This window comes from Mobula hypostoma, chromosome 12 (assembly GCF_963921235.1).
Source record: "Mobula hypostoma chromosome 12, sMobHyp1.1, whole genome shotgun sequence".
Taxonomy (NCBI): Eukaryota; Metazoa; Chordata; class Chondrichthyes; order Myliobatiformes; family Myliobatidae; genus Mobula; species Mobula hypostoma.
In genome coordinates, this window is record NC_086108.1 from 111,872,113 (window position 1) to 111,893,505 (window position 21,393).

The 21,393-nt window shown below is 55.6% G+C and overlaps 1 protein-coding gene across 4 annotated transcripts in view; it reads left to right on the plus strand.

Moving 5' to 3' along the window:
- The window catches only part of LOC134355273 (di-N-acetylchitobiase-like), a 55,030-nt gene that overhangs the window by 25,355 nt on the left and 8,282 nt on the right, over positions 1–21,393 (plus strand). The window lies entirely within an intron of this gene.

The following is a 21,393-nucleotide window of genomic DNA, read 5'->3' on the forward strand; positions in this document are numbered from 1 at the left end:
GTGAGTTATATGTACTGTGTTGTGTACCTTGGTCCAGAACAACATTGTTTTGTTTGACGGTATACATGTATACTGTTGTATGTGAGTTATATGTACTGTGTTGTGTACCTTGGTCCAGAGGAACATTGTTTTGTTTGACGGTATACATGTGTACGGTTGTATAAGAATTATTTGTACTGTTCTGTGTACCTTGGTCCGGAGGAACGTTGTTTTGTTTGACGATATACATGTGTACGGTTGTATGTGAGTTATATGTACTGTTCTGTGCACCTTGGTCCGGAGGAATGTTGTTTTGTTTGACGGTATACATGTGTACGGTTGTATAAGAATTATTTGTACTGTTCTGTGCACCTTGGTCCAGAGGAACGTTGTTTTGTTTGACGGTATACATGTGTACGGTTGTATGTGAGTTATATGTACTGTGTTGTGCACCTTGGTCCGGAGGAACGTTGTTTCTAACCCTAATGCGTGGTGTACTGTCCATGTGTACGGTTGCGTGACAATAAACTGAACTTGAGCTTATAATCACAAACTATTCACTCTATCAACTGGGATATAATGAGTTACCTTTCAAGACTATTTGAGCTTTATTTGCATGTGCAGTACAGACAGCGTGGAGGTCCATATCTGGAGGGATTACAATTGTTGTAATCTTTGACCAATCATAATGCTTCAGTTCGGCATTCCCAAAGTGAAAGGCAAAGACCTTGAATAAAAACAAAGCTGCCATCTGAGGTAATGAAGACATCAATGTCCCATACAATGATATAGATTTGTATAACTGAACACAGTGCAGAGGAACTTCACAAGGAGCAGGGCTCACTCACAGGGATGCCGGCTCCATTGGTGTTTGTCATCTATATCAATGAGCTGGATGGAGGCCACGTTGGACAGGGTAAGCCATGGAGATTGCATCCCAGCTGTCTACACAAGCCAGGGCAGTACGATGTGGAGAGCAAGCTGTTGCCCATGTAGCAGCCTTCCCCTCTCCATGCAGCTGATAAAAATTCAAAGCAACAGCAGAAACCGATAAAGTGTGCTCACAACGGCAACGCAGGAGTTACCAGTCAGCGTTGAACTCAACATAGGGCTGCCTTAGGGACTCCAGTTCTGGGTTTTTCCAGGGTTTACTGAGGAAGCCTTCCCTGTGAATGGTTATTTCCGCAGGGCAGAGGAGATTTGAGATCAGAGCTTCCCTTCTCCGAGATCAGCTGTCAACCATGGCTGAAGAGGCCCATCTACCCGGAGCGACTGGTTTTAAGGCACCAGTAACCCACCTTTGCCCCTCCTCTTTTCAGTAGAAATGGTTCCGCAAGGCTTAGTAGCTAAATCACACGTGAAGGCCAGGAGCTGGACTTGGTTGTCAGAGGCTATTTGAGATGCTCTCCGTTGGAAGGATTTAATAGTTGGTGGTAGCTTATCCCCACAACCCCTCCCCTTCATCCTGGCTATGGCAACCTTCAGGAATCTGGTTGGTAATGTGATAAATTCGATCAGCAAGTTTGTGGATGACACCAAATTTAGGAGCTTAGTGGACAGTGAGGAAGACTATCAAAGCCTGAGGTAGGACCTGGACCTGCTAGACAAATGGGCTGAAAAATGGCAGATGGAATTTAATGCAGACAAGAGTGAGGTGTTGCATTTTGGTGGGACCAACCAGAGTAGGTCTGACACAGTGAACGATTGGTAACTGAGGATTGTGGTAGAACAAAGGGATCTGGGAATACAGGTCCATAATTCTTTTGAAAGTGACATCACAGGTATATAGGGTCATAGAGAGTTTTTGGCATATTGGCCTTCGTAAATCAAAGTATTGATTACAGGAGTTGGATGTTATGCTGAAGTTGTATAAGCCGTTGATAAAGCCTAGTTCGGAGTATTGTGTGTAGTTTTGGCCACCTAACTACAGGAAAGATATCAACAAGATTGAAAGAGTGCAGAGAAAACTTACTAGGATGTTGCTGGGACTTACTCCCTAGAATTTAGGAGAATGACGGGAGATTTGATACAATAGATGTATTCCAAATTATGAGGGGTGTAGAGAGGGTAAATGCAAGCAGGTTTTTTCCACTGAGGTTGAGTGTGATGTGAACCAGAGGTCATGCATTAAGGGTGAAAGGTTAAATGTTTAAGGGGAACATGATGGGGACCTTCTTCACCCAGAGGATGGTGAGAGGGTGGAACGAGCTGCCAGCAGAAGTGGTGGATGTGGGTTCAGTTTCAACACTTAAGAGAGGTTTGGCTAAGTCCATGGATGGATGGGGGACTGTGCTCCAGGTGCAGGTCCTGGGAACAGGCAGAATAATAGTTTGGCATGGATTAGATGGACCGAAGGGTCTGTTTCTGAGCTGCTGTTCTCTAGGATTCTTTAACACAGAACAGTACCACAGAGGAACAGGCCCTTCAGACCATTACATCTGCCCCGAACACCATTCCAATTTAAACTAAATAAAAGCACCCAGACTAAAACCACACAGTCACAGGGAGGAGTTATAAACTTCTTCCAGACAGCAGCTGCAATCGAATCCCAATTGCTGATTGTGATTGCACTAATGACTAGGCCACCATACCCCGCTGACTTTCCATGAAAGGATTGTGGTGGCAGCTAACAAGAATTGGATTGTATTTAACGGGAGGATAATATCAGGCCATTCTGCCCATTGAGTCTGCTCCACCATTCTATCATGGCTGACTTATTATTCCTCTCAACCCCATTCTCCTGCCTTCTCCCTGTAATCTTTGAAGCCCTGACTAATCAAGAACCTATTAACCTTCACTTAAGTATACCGATTGACTTGACTTCCACAGTCGTCTGTAGCAATGAAATCCAATAACCTCTGCCTAAAGAATCTCCTCCTCATCTCGGTTCTAAAGGTATGTCTATTCTGAGGCTGTGCCCTCTGGTCCTAGACTTCTCACTATAGGAAACATCATCCACACATTCACACTATCATGACCTCTCCACATCTGGTAGGTTTCAATAAGATCCATCTTCAGTCTTCCAATCTCTTTTCCTCTTACCAGTGTACACCTCTATCAAGTCACCTCTCATCCTCCTTCACTCCAAAGAGAAAAGCCTTAGCTCACTCAGACCATCATTATAGGACATGCTCTCTAATCCAGGCAGCATCGTGGTCAATCTCCTCTTCACCCTTTCTAGAACTTCCACATTCTTCCTGGAATGAGGTGACCAAAACTGAACACAATGCTCCAAGTGTGGTCTAACCAGGGTTTTTAGAGCTGCAACATTACCTCTTGGCTCTTGAACTTAATCCTTCGACTAACGAAGGTCAACACGCAATGTACCTTCGTAACCAAACTATTAACTTGTGTAGCAATACTGAGGGATCTAGGGATATGGATCACAAGATCCCACTGTTCCTCCACACTTCTTTAGAATCCTGCTATTAACTCTGTATTCTGCCTTCCAATTTGACCTTCCAACGTGAATCACTTCACACTTGTCCACATTAAACACTATCTGCCATATGTCAGCACAGCCCTGCATCCTACCAATGTCCCATTAGAACGTAACTTAACCAGACGTAGCATCTTACAGAGAGGAACTCACATGGCATGCCACGGTAGCATAGCTGTCAGAGTTTGGAGTTCATTTCCAGCCTCCTCTATAGGCAGGTTTGAACATTCCTCTCTGCATGCACATAGCTTTCCCCCAGGTGCTCCAGTTTCCTCCTGCATTCCAAAGACGTACCGGTTAGTGGGTTAGTAGGTCATTGTAAATCCCCTGTGATTGGGGTAGGTTTAAATCAGTTGGTTGCTGGGTGCCACGGCTCGTTAAGCCGGTGGGGCCTGTTCTGTGCTGTATCTCCAAATAAATATAAATAAAATATCTCACCTCGAATTGGACGTTATTGTCTTTATGGAGGGGCTGGCACAGATCTGGATCATCACACAAACAAGGTAAAGCAACGGAAAGTTGCTTGTTGAAACTGTGGTTCCACATCGTGGTTATGAACAGACCCAGCACCAATTCCAGACTCCAGACCATCCTCTCTGTACAAACTCCACCAGAAATGTGATTTATTTCCAGTAATCTGTACAGGGCTGAGAATGACTGCTCTATTGTCTCTCTCTCTCTCTCTCGCTCCCTGTATGTGGTAACAATGAAATATTGACGTAAAATTCGTGCTATCAAATGTAACTTTGTAGGATAAGCTACTTTCTCTCATCTCTCACAGCCTTGAACAACAGCCACAACTGACACAGCATCCTCGCCTCCTCTTTGGACAACATTCCATAAGATCATAAGACCATAAGATGTAAGAGCAGAATTAGGCCATTTGGCCCATCGAGTCTGTTTTTCCATTCATCATGGCTGATTCAATTTTCCTCTCAGCCCCAATCTCCTGCCTTCTCCCCGTTTCCCTATAGGCTTGACCAATCAAGAATCTGTCAACTTTTGCCTTAAATATACATAAAGTTTTGGCCTCCATAGCTGCCTGCAGCAAAAGATTCCACATATTCACCATTCATCAAGATTATATCCTGAAGACAAAGTAATAGCACCCAGTGTGGCATCTTTTTCTTCTACGTCAGTAAAGTAAAATGTCGTAAACCAACAAGTTGCTTGTTATGTCTCCCCGCTCACTGTGAACCGGAGACATCTCTTATTAGGGAGAGAGAGAGCCTGTGGTATGTCGGATGCTGGGTGAACGAGTAGTCTTTGGGGTAACTGCAAGTCTGTGTCTTTACTGGCCATGAATCTAGCAGGCATGAACTTCAGTTTGCCTCTGCCATTGATCTCGCCGGCTCCAACACCTCAGGACATATTCAAAACCCGGACTCCAGCAACAACCATGGACACATTCAAAGTGAATGCGCAACCACCGACTGCGACTCCAGGCCGGGTCTTTATGTGCTGCTATTGTGACTCCCGTCTCCCCTTCCCCCACCACCACTCTGCAACCCCGTCTCCCTCAGATCCCACCGTCAGCTCCTGGGCCCTCAGAGGCTCCATCTTTCTCTCACCCCAACCATCCCCTCTCCACTGACTCCCCCAGCCTCCCCCCTCCCCCCTCTGATCCCAGCCCTCATCCGTGCCGGGTCTTTACCATCCCCTCCGACCTTCAGCTGTCGGAGGCAGATCGCTCTGTCCTCAGTAAGGGCCTCACCTTTGTCCCCCTTCGCCCACACCTCAGCGAGTTCCGTGTTCGCCATGATGCAGAACTTTTCTTCCGCCGTCTCCGTCTCCGAGCCTACTTCTTCGGCAAGGACTCTTCCACCCCCACCGATGACCCCTTCTCCCATCTTCAACCCTCCTCTTCTTCATGGACACCCCACTCTGGTCTTCTGCCTGCTCTGGATCTCTTTATCGCTAACTGCCGACGGGACATCAACCGTCTCGACTTCACTGCACCTTGTCCCCATTCCAACCTCACTCCTTCGGAACGCTCTGCTCTCCCCTCCCTCCGCACTAATCCTAACCTTATTATTAAACCCGCCGATAAGGGGGGTGCTGTTGTAGTCTGGCGTACTGACCTCTACCTTGCCGAGGCACAGCGACAACTCGCGGATACCTCCTCTTATTTACCCCTCGATCGTGACCCCACTAAGGAGCACCAGGCCATTGTCTCCCACACCATCACCGACTTTATCCGCTCAGGGGATCTCCCATCCACTGCTAACAACCTTATAGTTCCCACACCTCGCACTTCCCGTTTCTACCTCCTACCCAATATCCACAAACCTGCCTGTCCTGGCCGACCTATTGTCTCAGCTTGCTCCTGCCCCACCGAACTCATTTCTGCATACCTCGACACGGTTTTATCCCCCCTTGTTCAATCCCTTCCTACCTATGTTCGTGACACTTCTCACGCTCTTAAACTTTTCGATGATTTTAAGTTCCCTGGCCCCCACCACTTTATTTTCACCATGGATGTCCAGTCCCTATATACTTCCATCCCCCATCAGGAAGGTCTCAAAGCTCTCCGCTTCTTTTTGGATTCCAGACCTAATCAGTTCCCCTCTACCACCACTCTGCTCCGTCTAGCGGAATTAGTGCTAACACTTAATAGTTTCTCCTTCGGCTCCTCCCACTTCCTCCAAACTAAAGGTGTAGCTATGGGCACCCGTATGGGTCCTAGCTATGCCTGCCTTTTTGTTGGGTTTGTGGAACAATCTATGTTCCATACCTATTCTGGTATCTGTCCCCCACTTTTCCTTCGCTACATTGATGACTGCATTGGCGCTGCTTCCTGCATGCATGCTGAGCTCGTTGACTTTATTAACTTTGCCTCCAACTTTCACCCTGCCCTCAAGTTTACCTGGTCCATTTCCGACACCTCCCTCCCCTTTCTAGATCTTTCTGTCTCTGTCTCTGGAGACAGCTTATCCACTGATGTCTACTATAAGCCTACTGACTCTCACAGCTATCTGGACTATTCCTCTTCTCACCCTGTCTCTTGCAAAAAAGCCATCCCCTTCTCGCAATTAAATGTACTTTGAATGTTTAGAGTAGGTGTGTAGGTGGGATGGGAAAGGAGCAAGTTTTGCCATTGTTTGGTTTTTTTGTTGTTGTTTATGTAGTTCTGCCGAGCATTGTGGGTGTGCTATGTTGGTGCTGGAATGTGTGGTGACACTTGTGGGCTGTTCCCAGCACACCCTCCGGATGTGTTGGTTGTTAACGCAAATGATGTGTTTCACGGTATGTTTCAATGTACACGTGATGAATATATTTGAATCAGAAGCTGATCTCTGTTCACTGTCTGAATCAGAATCAGGTTAATATCACCGGCATATGCTATAAAATTTGTTGTTTGCGGCAGCACAACATTCCCATACAAAATAATAATAAATAACTATAACTTACTATGAAAAGTATATTTAAAAATAGAAATGAAATTAAATAAGAGGAGGGAGGAGAAGATGGCGCGATGCTGCCCGCGCGGCCGTTCCGAATGATATCGATAAGTGTAATTAGGGGGGCCGTGCACAATCCGGATTTGATGGAGACAGCCGTGAGAGTACAGAGGAACACCTGGAGAAACTTCTGAAATGCCTGCTTAGCTGCCGCTGCTAATGTACGATCGAGAATCTCTGGAGACGAAGGCCCCAAATCCTCGGCTTTGCCTATTGCCTGTTGCCGGGGCCAGGGTCGAAGAGCTCGTCAGAGATGGTGCTCGGTGCTTGGTGTCAGGAGGTGGTCAGTGGCTCGAAGTTTTCGGACGGGCTCGGAGTCGGACTGTGGTCGGATGCTTCCAGGATGCTGCATCGGCAAGTTTGCGGTGCTAGAGGTTCACTGTCTGCGTGAGATGATGGGACTTTCGAGAGACTTTGAGATTTTTTACCGTGCCAAGGTCTGTTCTTATCAAATTACAGTATTGCTTTGCACTGTTGTAACTATATGTTATAATTATGTGGTTTTTATCAGTTTTTAAGTCGGTTTGTCATGTGTTTTCATGATATCATTCTGGAAAAACATTGTATCATTTCTTAATGCATACATTACTAAATGACAATAACAGAGGACTGCGTGTACTCATAATCTAATCTAATCTAATAATCTAAATACGTAGTGCAAAAGGAATTTTAAAGTAGTGAAGTAGTGTTAATGGGTTCCTTGCCCATTCAGAAACCTGATGGCAGAGGGGAAGAAGCTGTTCCTGAAACATTGAGTGTGTGTCTTCAGGCTTCTGTACCTCCTCCCTGATGGTGGCAAGAGGGCATGTCCTGGTGATGGGGGTGCTTAATGATGGAAGCTGTGTTAATGAGGCTTTGCCAATTGAAGATGTCCTCAATGCTAGAGGGAATAGTACTCGTGATGGAACTGGCTGAGTTTACAGCTCTCTCTGATCCTGTGCAGTGGCCCCTCCAGACCAAATGGTGATGCAACCAGTCTCCCCTCTCGCCTTAACCCCGAGCCCTCTATTTCTAAATTTCCTATCCCGGCAAAAAGGATTCTGATTATCTACCCCATCTAGATAGATAGATAGATACATAGATATACTTTATTAATCCTGAGGGAAATTTAGTTTCGTTACAGCTGCACCAACCAAGAATAGAGCATAAATATGGTAAATATGATGGATCTGAATGTGTGGCTGAGGAACCGGTGCAGGAAGCAAGGATTTACATTCTTGGTATGTTTCGGGGTAAGGATGAATTATACAAAAGGGACGGGTTGCACCTTAATAAGTGGGGCCCCAGCATTCTTGCAGGCAGGTTTGCCTCTGTAACACGGGTGTGTTTAAACTAAGTAGTGGGGGGGGGGAGGGGACGAACTGGAAACATAAGGATGGAGATAAAGGGGAAGTGAGAATAAGAAAAGTTCAGAAAGACAGCAGAATCAACAGAGCAGAAAGCTCAAGAAGGGATCGTACAGCATGGCCAAGTGAAATAGGAATTGATATGGGAGGTGAGGGGAGTAATGAATTTAAAGTATTATATATGAATGCACAGAGTATAAGAAATAAAGTGGATGTGCTTGAGCCACAGTTGGAAATTGGTAAGTATGATGTTGTGGGAATCACAGAGACATGGCTTCAAGTGGACAGGGCCTGGGAAATGAATATTCAAGGTTATACGTCCTATCGAAAGGACAGACTGATGGGCAGAGGGGGTGGGGTGGCTCTGTTGGTGAGGAATGATATTCAGTCCCTTGCGAGGGGGGACATAGAATCAGGAGACGCAGAGTCAGTATGGATAGAACTGAGAAATCCTAAGGGTAGAAAGACCCTAATGGGAGTTATCTACAGGCCCTCAAACAGTAGTCTGGATGTAGGGTGTAAGTTGAATCAAGAGTTAAAACTGACATGTCGCAAAGGTAGTGCTACAGTTGTTATGGGGGACTTCAACATGCAGGTAGACTGGAGGAATCAGGTTGGTACTGGACCCCAAGAAAGGGAGTTCGTGGAGTCCCTCCGAGATGGATTCTTAGAACAGCTTGTACTGGAGCCTACCAGAGAGAATGCAATTCTAGATTTAGTGTTGTGCAATGAACCGGATTTGATCAGGGACCTCGAGGTAAAGGAGCCATTAGGAGGTAGTGAGCATAATATGAAAAGTTTTAATCTACAATTTGAGAGGGAGAAGGGAAACTCGGAAGTGTCAGTTGAACAAAGGGAACTATGGTGCTATGAGGGAGGAGCTGGCCAAAGTTCAACGGAACAACACCCTAGCAGGGATGACAGTGGAACAGCCATGGCAAGTGTTTCTGGGAATAATGCGGAAGGTGCAGGATCAGTTCATTCCAAAGAGGAAGATCCTAAGGGGAGTAAGGGGAGGCCGTGGCTGACCGAGGAAGTAATGGGCAGTATAAAAATAAAAGAGAAGTATAACATAGCAAAGACGAGTGGGAAGCCAGAGGATTGGGAAACTTTTAAAGAGCAACAGAAGGTAACTAAAAAGGCAATACGCAGAGAAAAAATAAGGTATGAAGGCAAACTAGCCAAGAATGTAAAGGAGGATAGTAAAAGCTTCTTTAGGTATGTGAAAAGGAAAAAAATAGTTAAGACCAAAATTGGGCCCTTGAAGACAAACGGGTGAATTTATTATGGGGAAGAAGGAGATGGCAGATGAGTTGAACAGGTACTTTGGATCTGTCTTCACTAGGGAAGATGCAAACGATCTCCCAGATATAATAGTGGCCATGGCCAAAGGACCTAGGGCAATGGAGGAACTGAAGGAAATTTATATTAGGCAGGAAATGGTGTTGGATAGACTGTTGGGTCTGCAGGCTGGTAAGTCCCCGGGACGTGATGGTCTGCATCCCAGGGTACTTAAGGAGGTGGCTTTAGAAATCGTGGACGCATTGGTAATGATTTTCCAATGTTCTATAGATTCAGGATCAGTTCCTGTGGATTGGAGGGTGGCTAATGTTGTCCCTCTCTTCAAGAAGGGAGGAAGAGAGAAAACAGGGAATTACAGACCAGTTTACCTGACTTCGGTGGTGGGAAAGATGCTGGAGTCAATTATAAAAGATGAAATTACAAGACATCTGGATAGCAGTAACAGAATCGGTCCGAGTCAGCATGAATTTACGAAGGGGAAATCGTGCTTGACTAATCTTCTGGAATTTTTTGAGGATGTAACTATGAAAATGGACAAGGGAGAGCCAGTGGATGTAGTGTCCCTGGATTTTCAGAAAGCCTTTGATAAAGTTCCACATAGGAGATTAGTGGGCAAAATTAGGGCACGTGGTATTGGGGGCAGAGTACTGACGAGGATTGAAAATTGGCTGGCTGACAGAAAACAAAGAGTAGCGATTAACGGGTCCCTTTCAGAATGGCAGGCGGTGACCAGTGGGGTACCGCAGGGTTCAGTGCTGGGACCGCAGCTGTTCACAATATATATTAATGATTTAGATGAGGGAATTAAAAGTAACATTAGCAAATTTGCCCATGACACAAAGCTGGGTGCAGTGTGAAATGTAAGGAGGATGTTATGAGAATGCAGGGTGACTTGGACAGGCTGGGTGAGTGGGCAGATGCAGTTTAATGTGGATAACTGTGAGGTTTTCCACTTTGGTGGTAAGAGCAAGAAGGCAGATTATTATCTAAATGGAGTCAAGTTAGGAAAAGGGGAAGTACAACGAGATCTAGGTGTTTTTGAACATCAGTCACTGAAAGTAAGCATGCAAGTACAGCAGGCAGTGAAGAAAGCTAATGGCATGCTGGCCTATGTAACAAGGGGAATTGAGTATAAGAGCAAAGAGGTCCTTCAGCAGTTGTACAGGGCCCTGGTGAGCCTACATCTCTAAAGAAATCCTACCATCAAATACATCTACCCCACCCCTTCCGCCTTCCACAGGAATCACTCCCTCCATGATTTCCTTGTCCGTTCATTCCTTTCCATTAATCACCCTCCCGACACTTATCCCTGCAAGTGCTACACCTGCCCAGTCACCTCCTCCCTCATCTCCACTCAGAGGCCCAAACAGTCCTTCCAGGTGAGGCAACACTTCACCTGCAAATCTGCTGGGGTCGTCTATTGTACCCAGTGCTCCCGATCCAGCCTGCTCTACATTGGTGAGACCCATGGTAAATTGGGCAACTGCTTCATCGAGTACCTCTGCTCCATCTGCCAAAAGAAGAACCTCCCAGTGGCTGACCATTTTAATTCCCATTCCCTCTCCCATTCTGACATGTTAGTCAATGGCCTCCTCTTGAGCCACAATGAGGCCACCCTCAGGGTGGAAGAGCAACAACTTATATCCCATCTGGGCAGCCTCCAATCTGATGGCAAGGATATCACTTTCTCCCTCCCCTCTTCTTCGATTCCCCACTCTGGCCTCTTACCTCTCCTCAACTGCATACCACCTCTCCCCTGTGTCATCCTGCTTCCCTTTCTTTCATGGCCCTCACTCCTCTCCAATCAGATTCCTTCCTGTTCAGCCCTTCCACACTTGGCATCACCTACCACCTTCTAGCTATCCCCCTTACCCTCTCCCCACCTGTTAATTCAGCTGTCTTCCCCTTCCTTTCCAGTCCACAAGAAGGGATATGGAATGACCACTCACAGAAAATGGAGAAACTCAGCAGGTGAGACAGAATAAACAGTCAATATTTTATGCCAAGTCTTCATCCGGACGTATGGGCCGTGTAGGAGGGAAGGGTCAGATTGATCATGGCGGTTTATATTGGTCAGCACAGCATCGTGGGCCGAAGGGCCTGTTCTGCGCTGCACAGTTCTATGTTCTAACCCTCCCTCAATTTGAATTACTGTTGATATTTTTCTTTTCAGTGTCAAATAAGATATGTATAATTTACATTAATTTATTTAAATTAATTATGATCGTCATGTTCTGTACTGCTGTTGCAAAAAGCCCATTTTTGTGTCATTTAAATGCCGAGTGTATTGCAAACAATTTCCCAAGGTTCCCGTTTGGACGTCAGTGTTGCTGTGACGGTGTGACGGAGGGAGCTGCTGGGACATTTCAGAGGGTGTCCAAGAACAGTCTGGGTCAGGAGTCACATGTGGGACAAGAGATCTCCCCCCTGAGGGACATGGGTGAACCCAACCTATTTTTAGCCACTGTTACCATGGTGATTGGGTGTCGTTTTGAAAATTCTGGAACTGGAAATGAAGTTACATTTGACCGATTGTGATGTCACGCGACATCAGAATGGAAACCATGACAGGGGGGAGATGAGTGTTGAGTGTTAGTTGGTGAGAGCAGTGGACGAGGAAGCAGCAAGTTTAGTTCCTCCCCTGTGAGTGAGGCCGAGGTGTGAGTGCTCAGGAGATGGGACTCACCCTCCGTCCGCAGAATTGGGTGGGGGGAGAGGGAGAGGGTAGAGAGAGAGAGGGAGGAGGGAGAGAGAGAGGGGGGGAGAGAGAGGGGGAGAGAGAGGGAGGGAGAGGGAGAGGGTAGAGAGAGAGGGGGGAGAGGGGGGAGAGAGAGGGGGGACAGAGAGTGGGAAAAGGGAGAGACAGGGAGGGAGAGAGAGGGGGGACGGAGAGGGGGAGGGAGGGAGAGAGGGGGAGGGGGAGAGAGAGCGGGGGAGGGGGGAGAGAGAGGGGGGAAGGAGAGAGAGGGGGGAGGGAGAGGGACAGATATGGGGGGAGAAAGGAGGGGAGGGGAGCGACAGGGTGGGAGGGTGATAGAGAGAGGGGAGGGAGAGGGGAGGGTGAGAGAGGGGGAGGGAGAGAGAGGGGATGTAGAGAGGAGGAGGGAGAGTGGGGAAGGGGAGGGAGTGGGGGAGAGAGGGAGAGGAGGAGGGGGAGAGAGGGGGAGGTGGAAGGAGGGATGGGGGGAGGGGGACGGGAGGAGAGAGAGGGTGTTGGGAGGGGCAGAGAGGGGGGAGGCAAAGGTGGAGGGGGTGAGGGAGAAAGAGGAGGGGAAGGAAGAGGGGGAGGGAGAGAGAGGGTTGAAGGGGAGACTGAGAGGGGGAAGGGTGGGAGGAGGAGGGATAGAGACCGGGGACGGGGAGAGAGGTGAGGGGGAAAGAGGGGGAGGGAGAGAGATGGAGGAGGGGGAGGGAGAGAGACGGGGGGAGGGAGAGAGGGGGGAGGGAGTGGGGGGAAGGAGAGAGAGGGAATGAGGGTGGGGGAGGGGGAGAGAGAGGGTGGGAAGAGGACCGAGAGAGGGAGGAAGAGAGAGGGAGAGTGGGAGAGGGGGAGGGGGAGAGACAGGGAGGGTGAGAGAGGGAGGGGGGAGGGCGAGAAGGAGGAAGGGGAGGGAGAGAGAGAGGGAGGGAGAGAGGGGATGGGGAGGGAGAGAGAAGGGGGAAAGAGAGGGGGAGGGGGAAGGAGAGGGAGAGAGGGGAAGGAGAGGGGGAGAGGGAGACAGAGAGGGAGGGGGTGGGGAAGGAGGGGGGAGAGGGGGAAGGAGAGAGAGTGGGGAAGGAAAGGGGGAGGGAGAGAGAGGGTGAGGGAGAGAGGAGTGGAGGGGAGAGGAGGAGAGAGAGGGGGGAAGGGGAGACAGGGAGGGGGAGAGAGGAGTAGGGAAAAGGGGGGTGAGAGAGGGTGAAGGAGAGGGAGGGGGAAAGAGGGGGAGGGAGAGAGGGCGAGGGAGAGAGGGGGAAGTGAGAAAGAGAGGGGGAGGGAGAGAGGAGGGGAGGAGGAAAGAGAGAGGGGAGGGGTTGAGAGGTGAGAGGCGGCAGGGGACAGAGGGGGAGGGGAAGAGAGGGGGGAGATGGGGAAAGAGGGGGAAGGGAGGGAAGGGAGAGAGGGGGGAGGTGGAGAGATGGGGAGGGGTAGAGGGGGAGGGGGAGAGACTGGGAGGGGTAGATAGGAGGAGTGGGACAGAGAGATGGGTGGAGAGCGAGGGGGAAGGAGGGGTGAAGGGGAGACGGGAAGGGGGAGAGAGGAGGAGGCGGAAAGAGGGGGGAGAGAGAGGAGGGGAGAGGGGGAGGGAGGGAGAGGGTTGAAGGGCAGACTGAGAGGGGGAAGGGTGGGAGGAGGAGGGAGAGAGACCAGGGAGGGGGAGAGAGGGGAGGGGGAAAGAGGGGGAGGGGGAGGGAGAGATAAGGGAGAGGGGGAAAGAGGGGGAGGGGAGAGGGGGAAGGAGATAGAGAGGAAGAGGGGGAGAGAGGGGGAAAGGAGAAAGAGGGAACGAGAGTGGGGGAGGAGGAGAGAGAGGGTGGGAGGGGGACCGAGAGAGGGAGAGGGGGATGGAGAGGGGGAGGGGGAGAGAGGGAGGGCGAAAGGGAGAAAGAGGGGGGAGGGAGAGGGGGAGGGAAAGATGGGGGAGGGAGAAAGAGAGGGGGAGGGGGAAGGGGAGGGAGAGGGGGGAGGGGGAGGGGCAGGGGGAGACAGGGGGAGGGGGCGAGGGAGAGAGGAGTGGAGGGGAGAGGAGGAGAGAGAGGGGGGAAGGGGAGACGGGGGAGTGGGAGAGAGGAGGAGGGGGAAGAGGGGAAGGAAGAGAGGGGAGGGGGAAAGAGGCGAGAAGGGGGAGGGGACAGAGGGGGAGAGGGAGAAGGGGAAGAGAGAGAGGGTGGTAGGGAGAGGGGGGAGATGGGGGAGGTGGGGTGGAGAGAGAGGGGGAAGGAGAGGGAGGGGAGAGGGCAGAAAGGGGAGACGGGGAGGGGGAGAGAGGAGGTGGGGGAAAGAGAGGGGGAGGGGTAGTTGGGGATTGGGACAGAGAGATGGGTGGAGAGGGAGGGGGTGAAGTGAGAGGGGTGAGGGGAGGAGGAGAAAGGGGGAGGGGAGAGAGGCGAGGGGGAGGGGACAGAGGGGGAGAGAGAGGGGGAGGGGAGAGGGGGATGGGGTGAGACGGGGAGGGGTAGATAGGGGGAGTGGGACAGAGATGGCCTGGAGAGGGGGAGGGAGAGAGAGGTGAGTAGGGGTGAGGGGGAGAGAGGGGAGGAGGGGAGAGGGGATAAGGGGGGAAGGCTGGGAGAGGAGAGGGAGGGAGAGAGGGGGAGGGCCGAGAGCTGGAGAAGGGAGAGGGGGGAAGGAGAGGGGGAGAGCGGGGAGGGCGAGAGAGAGGGGAAACGGGATGGTGAGGGAGGGAGAGCCTCTCCCCCCTCCCTCTCCCCCTCCCTCTCCCCCTCCCTCTCCCCATCCCTCTCCCCATCCCTCTCCCCATCCCTCTCCACTCTCCATCCCTCTCCCCTCCCTCTCCCTCTCCACCCCCCTACCTCTCCCCCTCCCCCCTCTCTCCCCCTGCCCCTCTCCCTCTCTCCCCCTGCCCCTCCCCCTCTCTCCCCCACACCCCCTCCCCCTCCCCTCTCTCCCCCACACCCCCTCCCACTCTCTCCCTCACCCCCCTCCCCCCTCTCCCTCACCCTCCCCCTCCCTCCTCTCCCTCACCCTCCCCCTCCCTCTCCCCCTCCCCCTCCCTCCTCCCTCCTCCCTCTCCCCCTCCCTCCTCCCTCTCCCCTCCCTCCTCCCTCTCCCCCTCCCTCCCCTCTCTCCCTTCCCCTTTCCCCTCCCCCTCTCTCCCCTGCCTCCTCTCCCCCCTTGCCTCTCTCTCCCTCTCCGCCCACCCCTCTCCCCCTCTCTCTCCCCTCCCACTCCATCTCCGCCCACCCCTCTCCCCCTCTCTCTCCCCTTCCACTCTCTCTGACCCCCTCCCTCTCCCGCCTCTCTCTCCACTTCCCCTCCCCCTCTCCCCTCCCCTTTCCCCCTCCCCCATCTCCCCTCTCCCCACTTCCCCCTCCCCTTTACCTCTCCCCCTCCCCCATCTCCCCACTCCCCCCCTTCCCCCTCCCCTTTCCCCCCTCCCCCTCCCCCTCCCCCTTTCCCCTCTCTCCCCCTCCCCCTTTCCCCTCTCCCCCTCCCCCCTCCCCCTTTCCCCCCTCTCCCCCTCCCCCTTTCCCCCCTCTCCCCCTCCCCCTTTCCCCCTCTCCCCCTCCCCCCTCTCCCCCTCCCCTTCCCCCCTCTCCCCCTCCCCCTTTCCCCCTCCCCCTTTCCCCCTCCCCCTTTCCCCCTCCCCCTCTCTCCCTCTCCCCCTCTCCCTCTCTTCCCCCCCTCTCCCCCCCTCTCCCCTCTCTCCCCTCTCCCCCTCTCTCCCTCTCCCCTCCCCCTCGCCCCCCTCCCTCCCCCCCTCTCCCTCTCCCCCTCTCCCTCTCCCCCTCCCGCCCCACTCTCCCCCTCTTCCGCCCCACTCTCCCCCCCTCCCGCCCCACTCTCCCCCCCTCCCGCCCCACTCTCCCCCTCTTCCTCTCCCCTCCCTCCCACTCCCCCTAACCCCTCCCCCTTCCCCCTCTACCCCCCTCCCTCTACCCCCCTCCCCCTCCCCCTCTCCCCCTCCCCTCCCCCTCTCCCCCTCTCCCCCCCCTCTCCCCCCTCCCCTCCCCCTCTCCCCCCTCCCCCTCTACCCCTCTCCCCTCCCCCTCTCTCCCCTCCCCCTCTCTCCCCCTCCCCCTCTCTCCCCCTCCCCCTCCCCTCTCTCCCCCTCCCCCTCCCCTCTCTCCCCCTCCCCCTTCCCCTCTCTCCCCTCCCTCCCCTCCCCCTCTCTCCTCTCTCTCTCCCCCTCTCTCCTCTCTCTCCCCCTCTCTCTCTCCCCCTCTCTCCCGTCTCCCCTCTCTCCCCTCCAACTCTCTCCCTCCCACTCTCTCCCTCCCACTCTCTCCCCAGCACTCTCTCCCCACTCACACTCTCTCCCCCTCTCCTCCTCTCCCCACTCTCCCCTCTCCCCTCTCCCCTCTCTCCCGTCTCCCCTCTCTCCCATCTCCCCTCTCTCCCCCCTCCCACTCTCTCCCCCTCTCCCACTCTCTCCCCCTCTCCCACTCTCTCCCCCTCTCCTCCTCTCCCCACCTCCCCTCTCTCCCCTCTCCCCTCTCTCCCTCTCCCCTCTCCCCTCTCCCCTCTCCCCCCTCTCCCCTCTCCCCCTCTCCCCTCTCCCCTCTCCCCCCTCTCCCCTCTCCCCCCTCTCCCTCCTCCCCCTCTCTCTTCCTCACCCCCTCCCCTCTCTCTCCCTCACCCTCCCTCACCTCTCTCTCCCTCACCCCCTCCCCTCTCTCTCCCTCACCCTCCCCCTCCCCTCCCTCTCCCTCACCCCCTCCCCTCTCTCTCCCTCACCCTCCCCCTCCCCTCCCTCCTCCCTCCCCTCTCCCCCCTCCCTTCTCTCCCTTCCCCTTTCCCCTCCCCCTCTCTCCCTTTCCCTTTCCCCTCCCCCTCTCTCCCCTGCCTCCTCTTCCCCCTTGCCTCTCTCTGCCTCTCCCCCACTCTCTGCCCACCCCTCTCCCCCTCTCTCTCCCCTCCCACTCTCTCTGACCCCCTCCCTCTCCTGCCTCTCTCCACTCCCCCTTCCCCCCTCCCCCCCACCCCTCTCCCCCCTCCCCCCTCCCCTCTCCCCCCCTCCCCCTCCCCTCTCCCCCCTCCCCCTCCACTCTCCCCCTCTCCCCTCTCCCCCTCTCCCCCTCTCCCCCCTCTCCCCCCTCTCCCCCTCTCTCCCTCTCTCCCTCTCCCCTCCTCCTCTCCCCCTCTCCCTCCCCCCTCCCGCCCCACTCTCCCCCTCTTCCGCCCCACTCTCCCCCTCTTCCGCCCCACTCTCCCCCTCTCCCTCTCCCTCCCACTCCCCCTATCCCCCTATCCCCCTCCGCTTCCTCCTCTACCCCTCTCCCCCCTCCCCCTCTACCCTTCTCCCCCCTCCCCCTCTACCCCTCTACCCCTCTCCCCACTCCCTCTACCCCCTCCCCCTCTCCCCTCCCCCTCTCCCATCCCCCTCTCCCCTCCCCCTCCCCCCTCTTCCTCCCCCTCTCCCTCTCCCTCCCCCCTCTCCCTCCCCCTCCCACCTCTCCTTCCCCCTCCCCCTCTCCCCCTCTCCCCCTCTCCCCCTCCCCTCTCCCCCTCCCCCTCCCCCTTACCCCCACCCGTTCTCCCTTACCCCTACCCCTTCCCACATACCCCTTCCCCCAACCCCCTCACCCCTCTCTTCCCTCCCCCTCTCTTCTCTCCCCCTCTCTTCTCTCCCCTCCCCTCTCTCCCCTCCCCCTCTCTTCCCCTCTCTCTCCCCTCTCCCTCTGTCTCACCCTCACCCTCCATCCCTCCCCTCCCCCTCTCTCCCCTCCCCCTCTCTCCCCTCCCCCTCTCTCCCCACCCCCTTTCTTCCCCTCTCTCTCCCCCTCTCCCTCTGTCTCACCCTGTCTCCCCCTCTCTCCCCCTCCCCCTCCCACTCTCTCCCCCTCCCCCTTCCCCTCTCTCCCCCTCCCCCTTCCCCTCTCTCCCCTCCCTCCCCCTCCCCCTCTCTCCCTCTCCCTCCCCCTCCCCCTCTCTCCCTCTCCCTCCCCCTCCCCCTCTCTCCCTCTCCCTCCCCCTCCCCCTCTCTCCCTCTCCCTCCCCCTCTCTCCCTCTCCCCCTCTCTCTCCTCTCTCTCTCTCCCCCTCTCTCTCTCTCCCCCTCTCTCTCTCCCCCTCTCTCCCGTCTCCCCTCTCTCCCCCTCCCACTCTCTCCCCCCACTCTCTCCCCCCTCCCCCTCTCTCCCCCTCTCTCCCCCTCTCCCCACCTCCCCTCTCTCCCCTCTCCCCTCTCTCCCCTCTCCCCCCTCTCCCCTCTCCCCCTCTCTCCCCCCTCTCCCCTCTCTCCCCTCCCCCTCTCTCTCCCTCACCCCCTCCCCTCTCTCACCCTCACCCTCCCCCTCCCCTCCCTCCTCCCTCCCCTCTCTCCCTTCCCCTTTCCCCTCCCCTCTCTCCCTTCTCCTTTCCCCTCCCCCTCTATCCCCTGCCTCCCCCCCCCACCCTCTGCCCACCCCTCTCCCCCTCTCTCTCCCCTCCCACTCTCTCTGACCCCCTCCCTCTCCCGCCTCTCTCTCCACTCCCCCTTCCCCTCTCCCCTTCCCCTCTCCCTCCCTCTCCCCCCACCCTCCCTCTCCCCTCCCCTCCCCCCCTCTCCCCCTCTCCCTCTCCCCCTCTCCCCTCCCCCTCTGCCCCTCTTTCCCTTTCCCTCTCCCCCTCCCCCTCTCTCCCCCTTCCCCTCTCCCTCCCTCTCCCCCCCTCCCTCCCTCTCCCCCCCTCCCTCCCTCTCCCCCCCCTCCCTCTCCCCCCCTCCCTCTCCCCCCTCCCTCTCCCCCCTCCCTCTCCCCCCCTCCCTCTCCCCCCTCCCTCTCCTCCTGTCTCCCTCCCCTCTCCCCCTCTCCCCTCTCTCCCTCTCCCCCTCTCTCCCCTTTCCCTCTCTCTCTCCCCCTCCCCCTCTCTCTCCCCACCCCCTCTCTTCCCCTCTCTCTGCCCCTCTCCCTCTGCCTCACCCTCACCCTCCCTCTCTCCCCTCCCCCTCTCTCCCCTCCCCCTCTCTCCCCTCCCCCTCTCTTCCCACCCCCTCTCTCCCCACCTCCTCTCTTCCCCTCTCTCTCTCCCTCTCCCTCTCCCCCTGTCTCCCTCTCCCCTCCCCCACTCTCCCCTCCCCCTCTCCCCCTCCCTCTCTCTCCCCCCTCCCCTCCCCCTCCCCCTCTCTCCCCCACCCCCTCTCTCCCCCTCCCCTCCCCCTCTCTTCCCCTCGCTCTCTCCCCCTCTGTCTCACCCTCACCCTCCCCCCTCTCTCCCTCTCTCTCCCCCTCTCTCCCATCCCCCTCTCTCCCCCTCTCTCCCATCCCCCTCTCTCCCCCTCTCTCCCATCTCCCCTCTCTCCCCTCCCACTCTCTCCCCTCTCTCTCTCTCGCTCACCTCTCTCCCCCTCTCCCCCTCACCCCTCCCCCCTCCCCTCCCCCTCTCCCCTCCCCTCCCCCTCTCTCTCTCCCTCACCCCCCCCTCCCTCCCCTAACTCCCCCCTACTCCCTACCTCCCTCCTCCCCCTACTCCCTACCTCCCTCCCTCCCGTCTCTCCCCTTCGCTCTCTCTCCCCCTCCCCACTCCCCCTCCCCCCTCTCTCCCCATTCCCCCTCTCTCCCTCCTCCTTCCCCCTCCCCCTGTCCCTCCCCTCTCTCTCTCCCCTCCCCTCTCACTCTCCCCCTCTCTCCCCTCTCCCCCTCCTCCTCCCCCTCCCCCTCTGTCCCTCCCCTCTCTCTCTCCCCTCCCCTCTCACTCTCCCCCCTCTCCCTCTCCCCCCTCTCCCTCTCCCCCTCTTTCCCTCTCCCCCCTCTCTCCTCGCCCCACTCTCCGCCCTCCCCTCTCCCCTCTCTCTCCCCTCCCCCTCTCAGACCCCCTCCCTCTCCCGCCTCTCTCTCCACTCCCCCTCCCCCTCTCCCCTGTCTCCCACTCTCTATCCCTCCCTCCCTCCCCCTGCCCCCTCTCCCCCTCGCCATCTCCCCCCTCTTCTCCCTCCCCCTCTCTCCCCATCTCCCTTCACCCTCTCTCCCCGTCTCCCCTCCCCACTCTCTCTCCCACCCCACTCTCTCTCCTCTTCCCCCCCTCTGCCTCCCCCTCCCCCTCTCTTCCCCCTCCCCCTCTCCCCTGCTCCCTCTCTCACCCTCCCCTCCCCCACTCTCTCCCTTCTTTTCCTCCCCGTATCTCTCCCTCCCCCACTCTCCCTTTCTCCCTCTCTCCCCCTCTCCCCGTCTCTCTCCCCTGCCCTCCCTCCCCCTCTCTCTCTCCCACCCCCTCCCTCCCTCCCCCCCTCTACCTCCCCCCCTCCCTTCTTCCCCCTCCCTTCTTCCCCCTCCCTCCCTCCCCCTCTCCCTCCCCCTCCCCCTCCCCCTCCCCCTCCCCATCTCCCTCCCCCTCTCCCTCCCCCTCTCCCTCCTCCTCTCCCTCCCCCCTTCTCCCTCCCCTCTTCTCCCTCCCCTCTCTCCCTCTCCCTCCCCCTCTCTCCCTCTCCCTCTCCCTCTCCCTCCCCCTCCCCTCCCCCTCCCCCTCCCCCTCCCCCTCCCCCTCTCTCTCCCCCTCTCCCTCCCCCTCTCCCTCCCCCTCTCTCTCCCCCTCTCCCTCCCCCTCTCTCTCCTCTCTCTCCCTCCCCCTCTCTCTCGTTCCCCCTCTCTCTCCCCCCTCTCTCCCTCTCCCCCCTCTCTCCCTCTCCCCCCCTCTCTCTCTCCCTCTCCCCCCTCTCTCTCTCCCTCTCCCTCTCTCTCTCTCTACCCTCTCCCTCTCCCCCCACCCAATTCTGCAGACGGAGGGTGAGTCCCATCTCCTGAGCACTCACACCTCGGCCTCACTCACAGGGGAGGAACTAAACTTGCTGCTTCCTCGTCCACTGCTCTCACCAACTAACACTCAACACTCATCTCCCCCCTGTCATGGTTTCCATTCTGATGTCGCGTGACATCACAATCGGTCAAATGTAACTTCATTTCCAGTTCCAGAATTTTCAAAACGACACCCAATCACCATGGTAACAGTGGCTGGGGAACAAGTGGCTAAAAATAGGTTGGGTTCACCCATGTCCCTCAGGGGGGAGATCTCTTGTCCCACATGTGACTCCTGACCCAGACTGTTCTTGGACACCCTCTGAAATGTCCCAGCAGCTCCCTCCGTCACACCGTCACAGCAACACTGACGTCCAAACGGGAACCTTGGGAAATTGTTTGCAATACACTCAGCGTTTAAATGACACAAAAATGGGCTTTTTGCAACAGCAGTACAGAACATGACGATCATAATTAATTTAAATAAATTAATG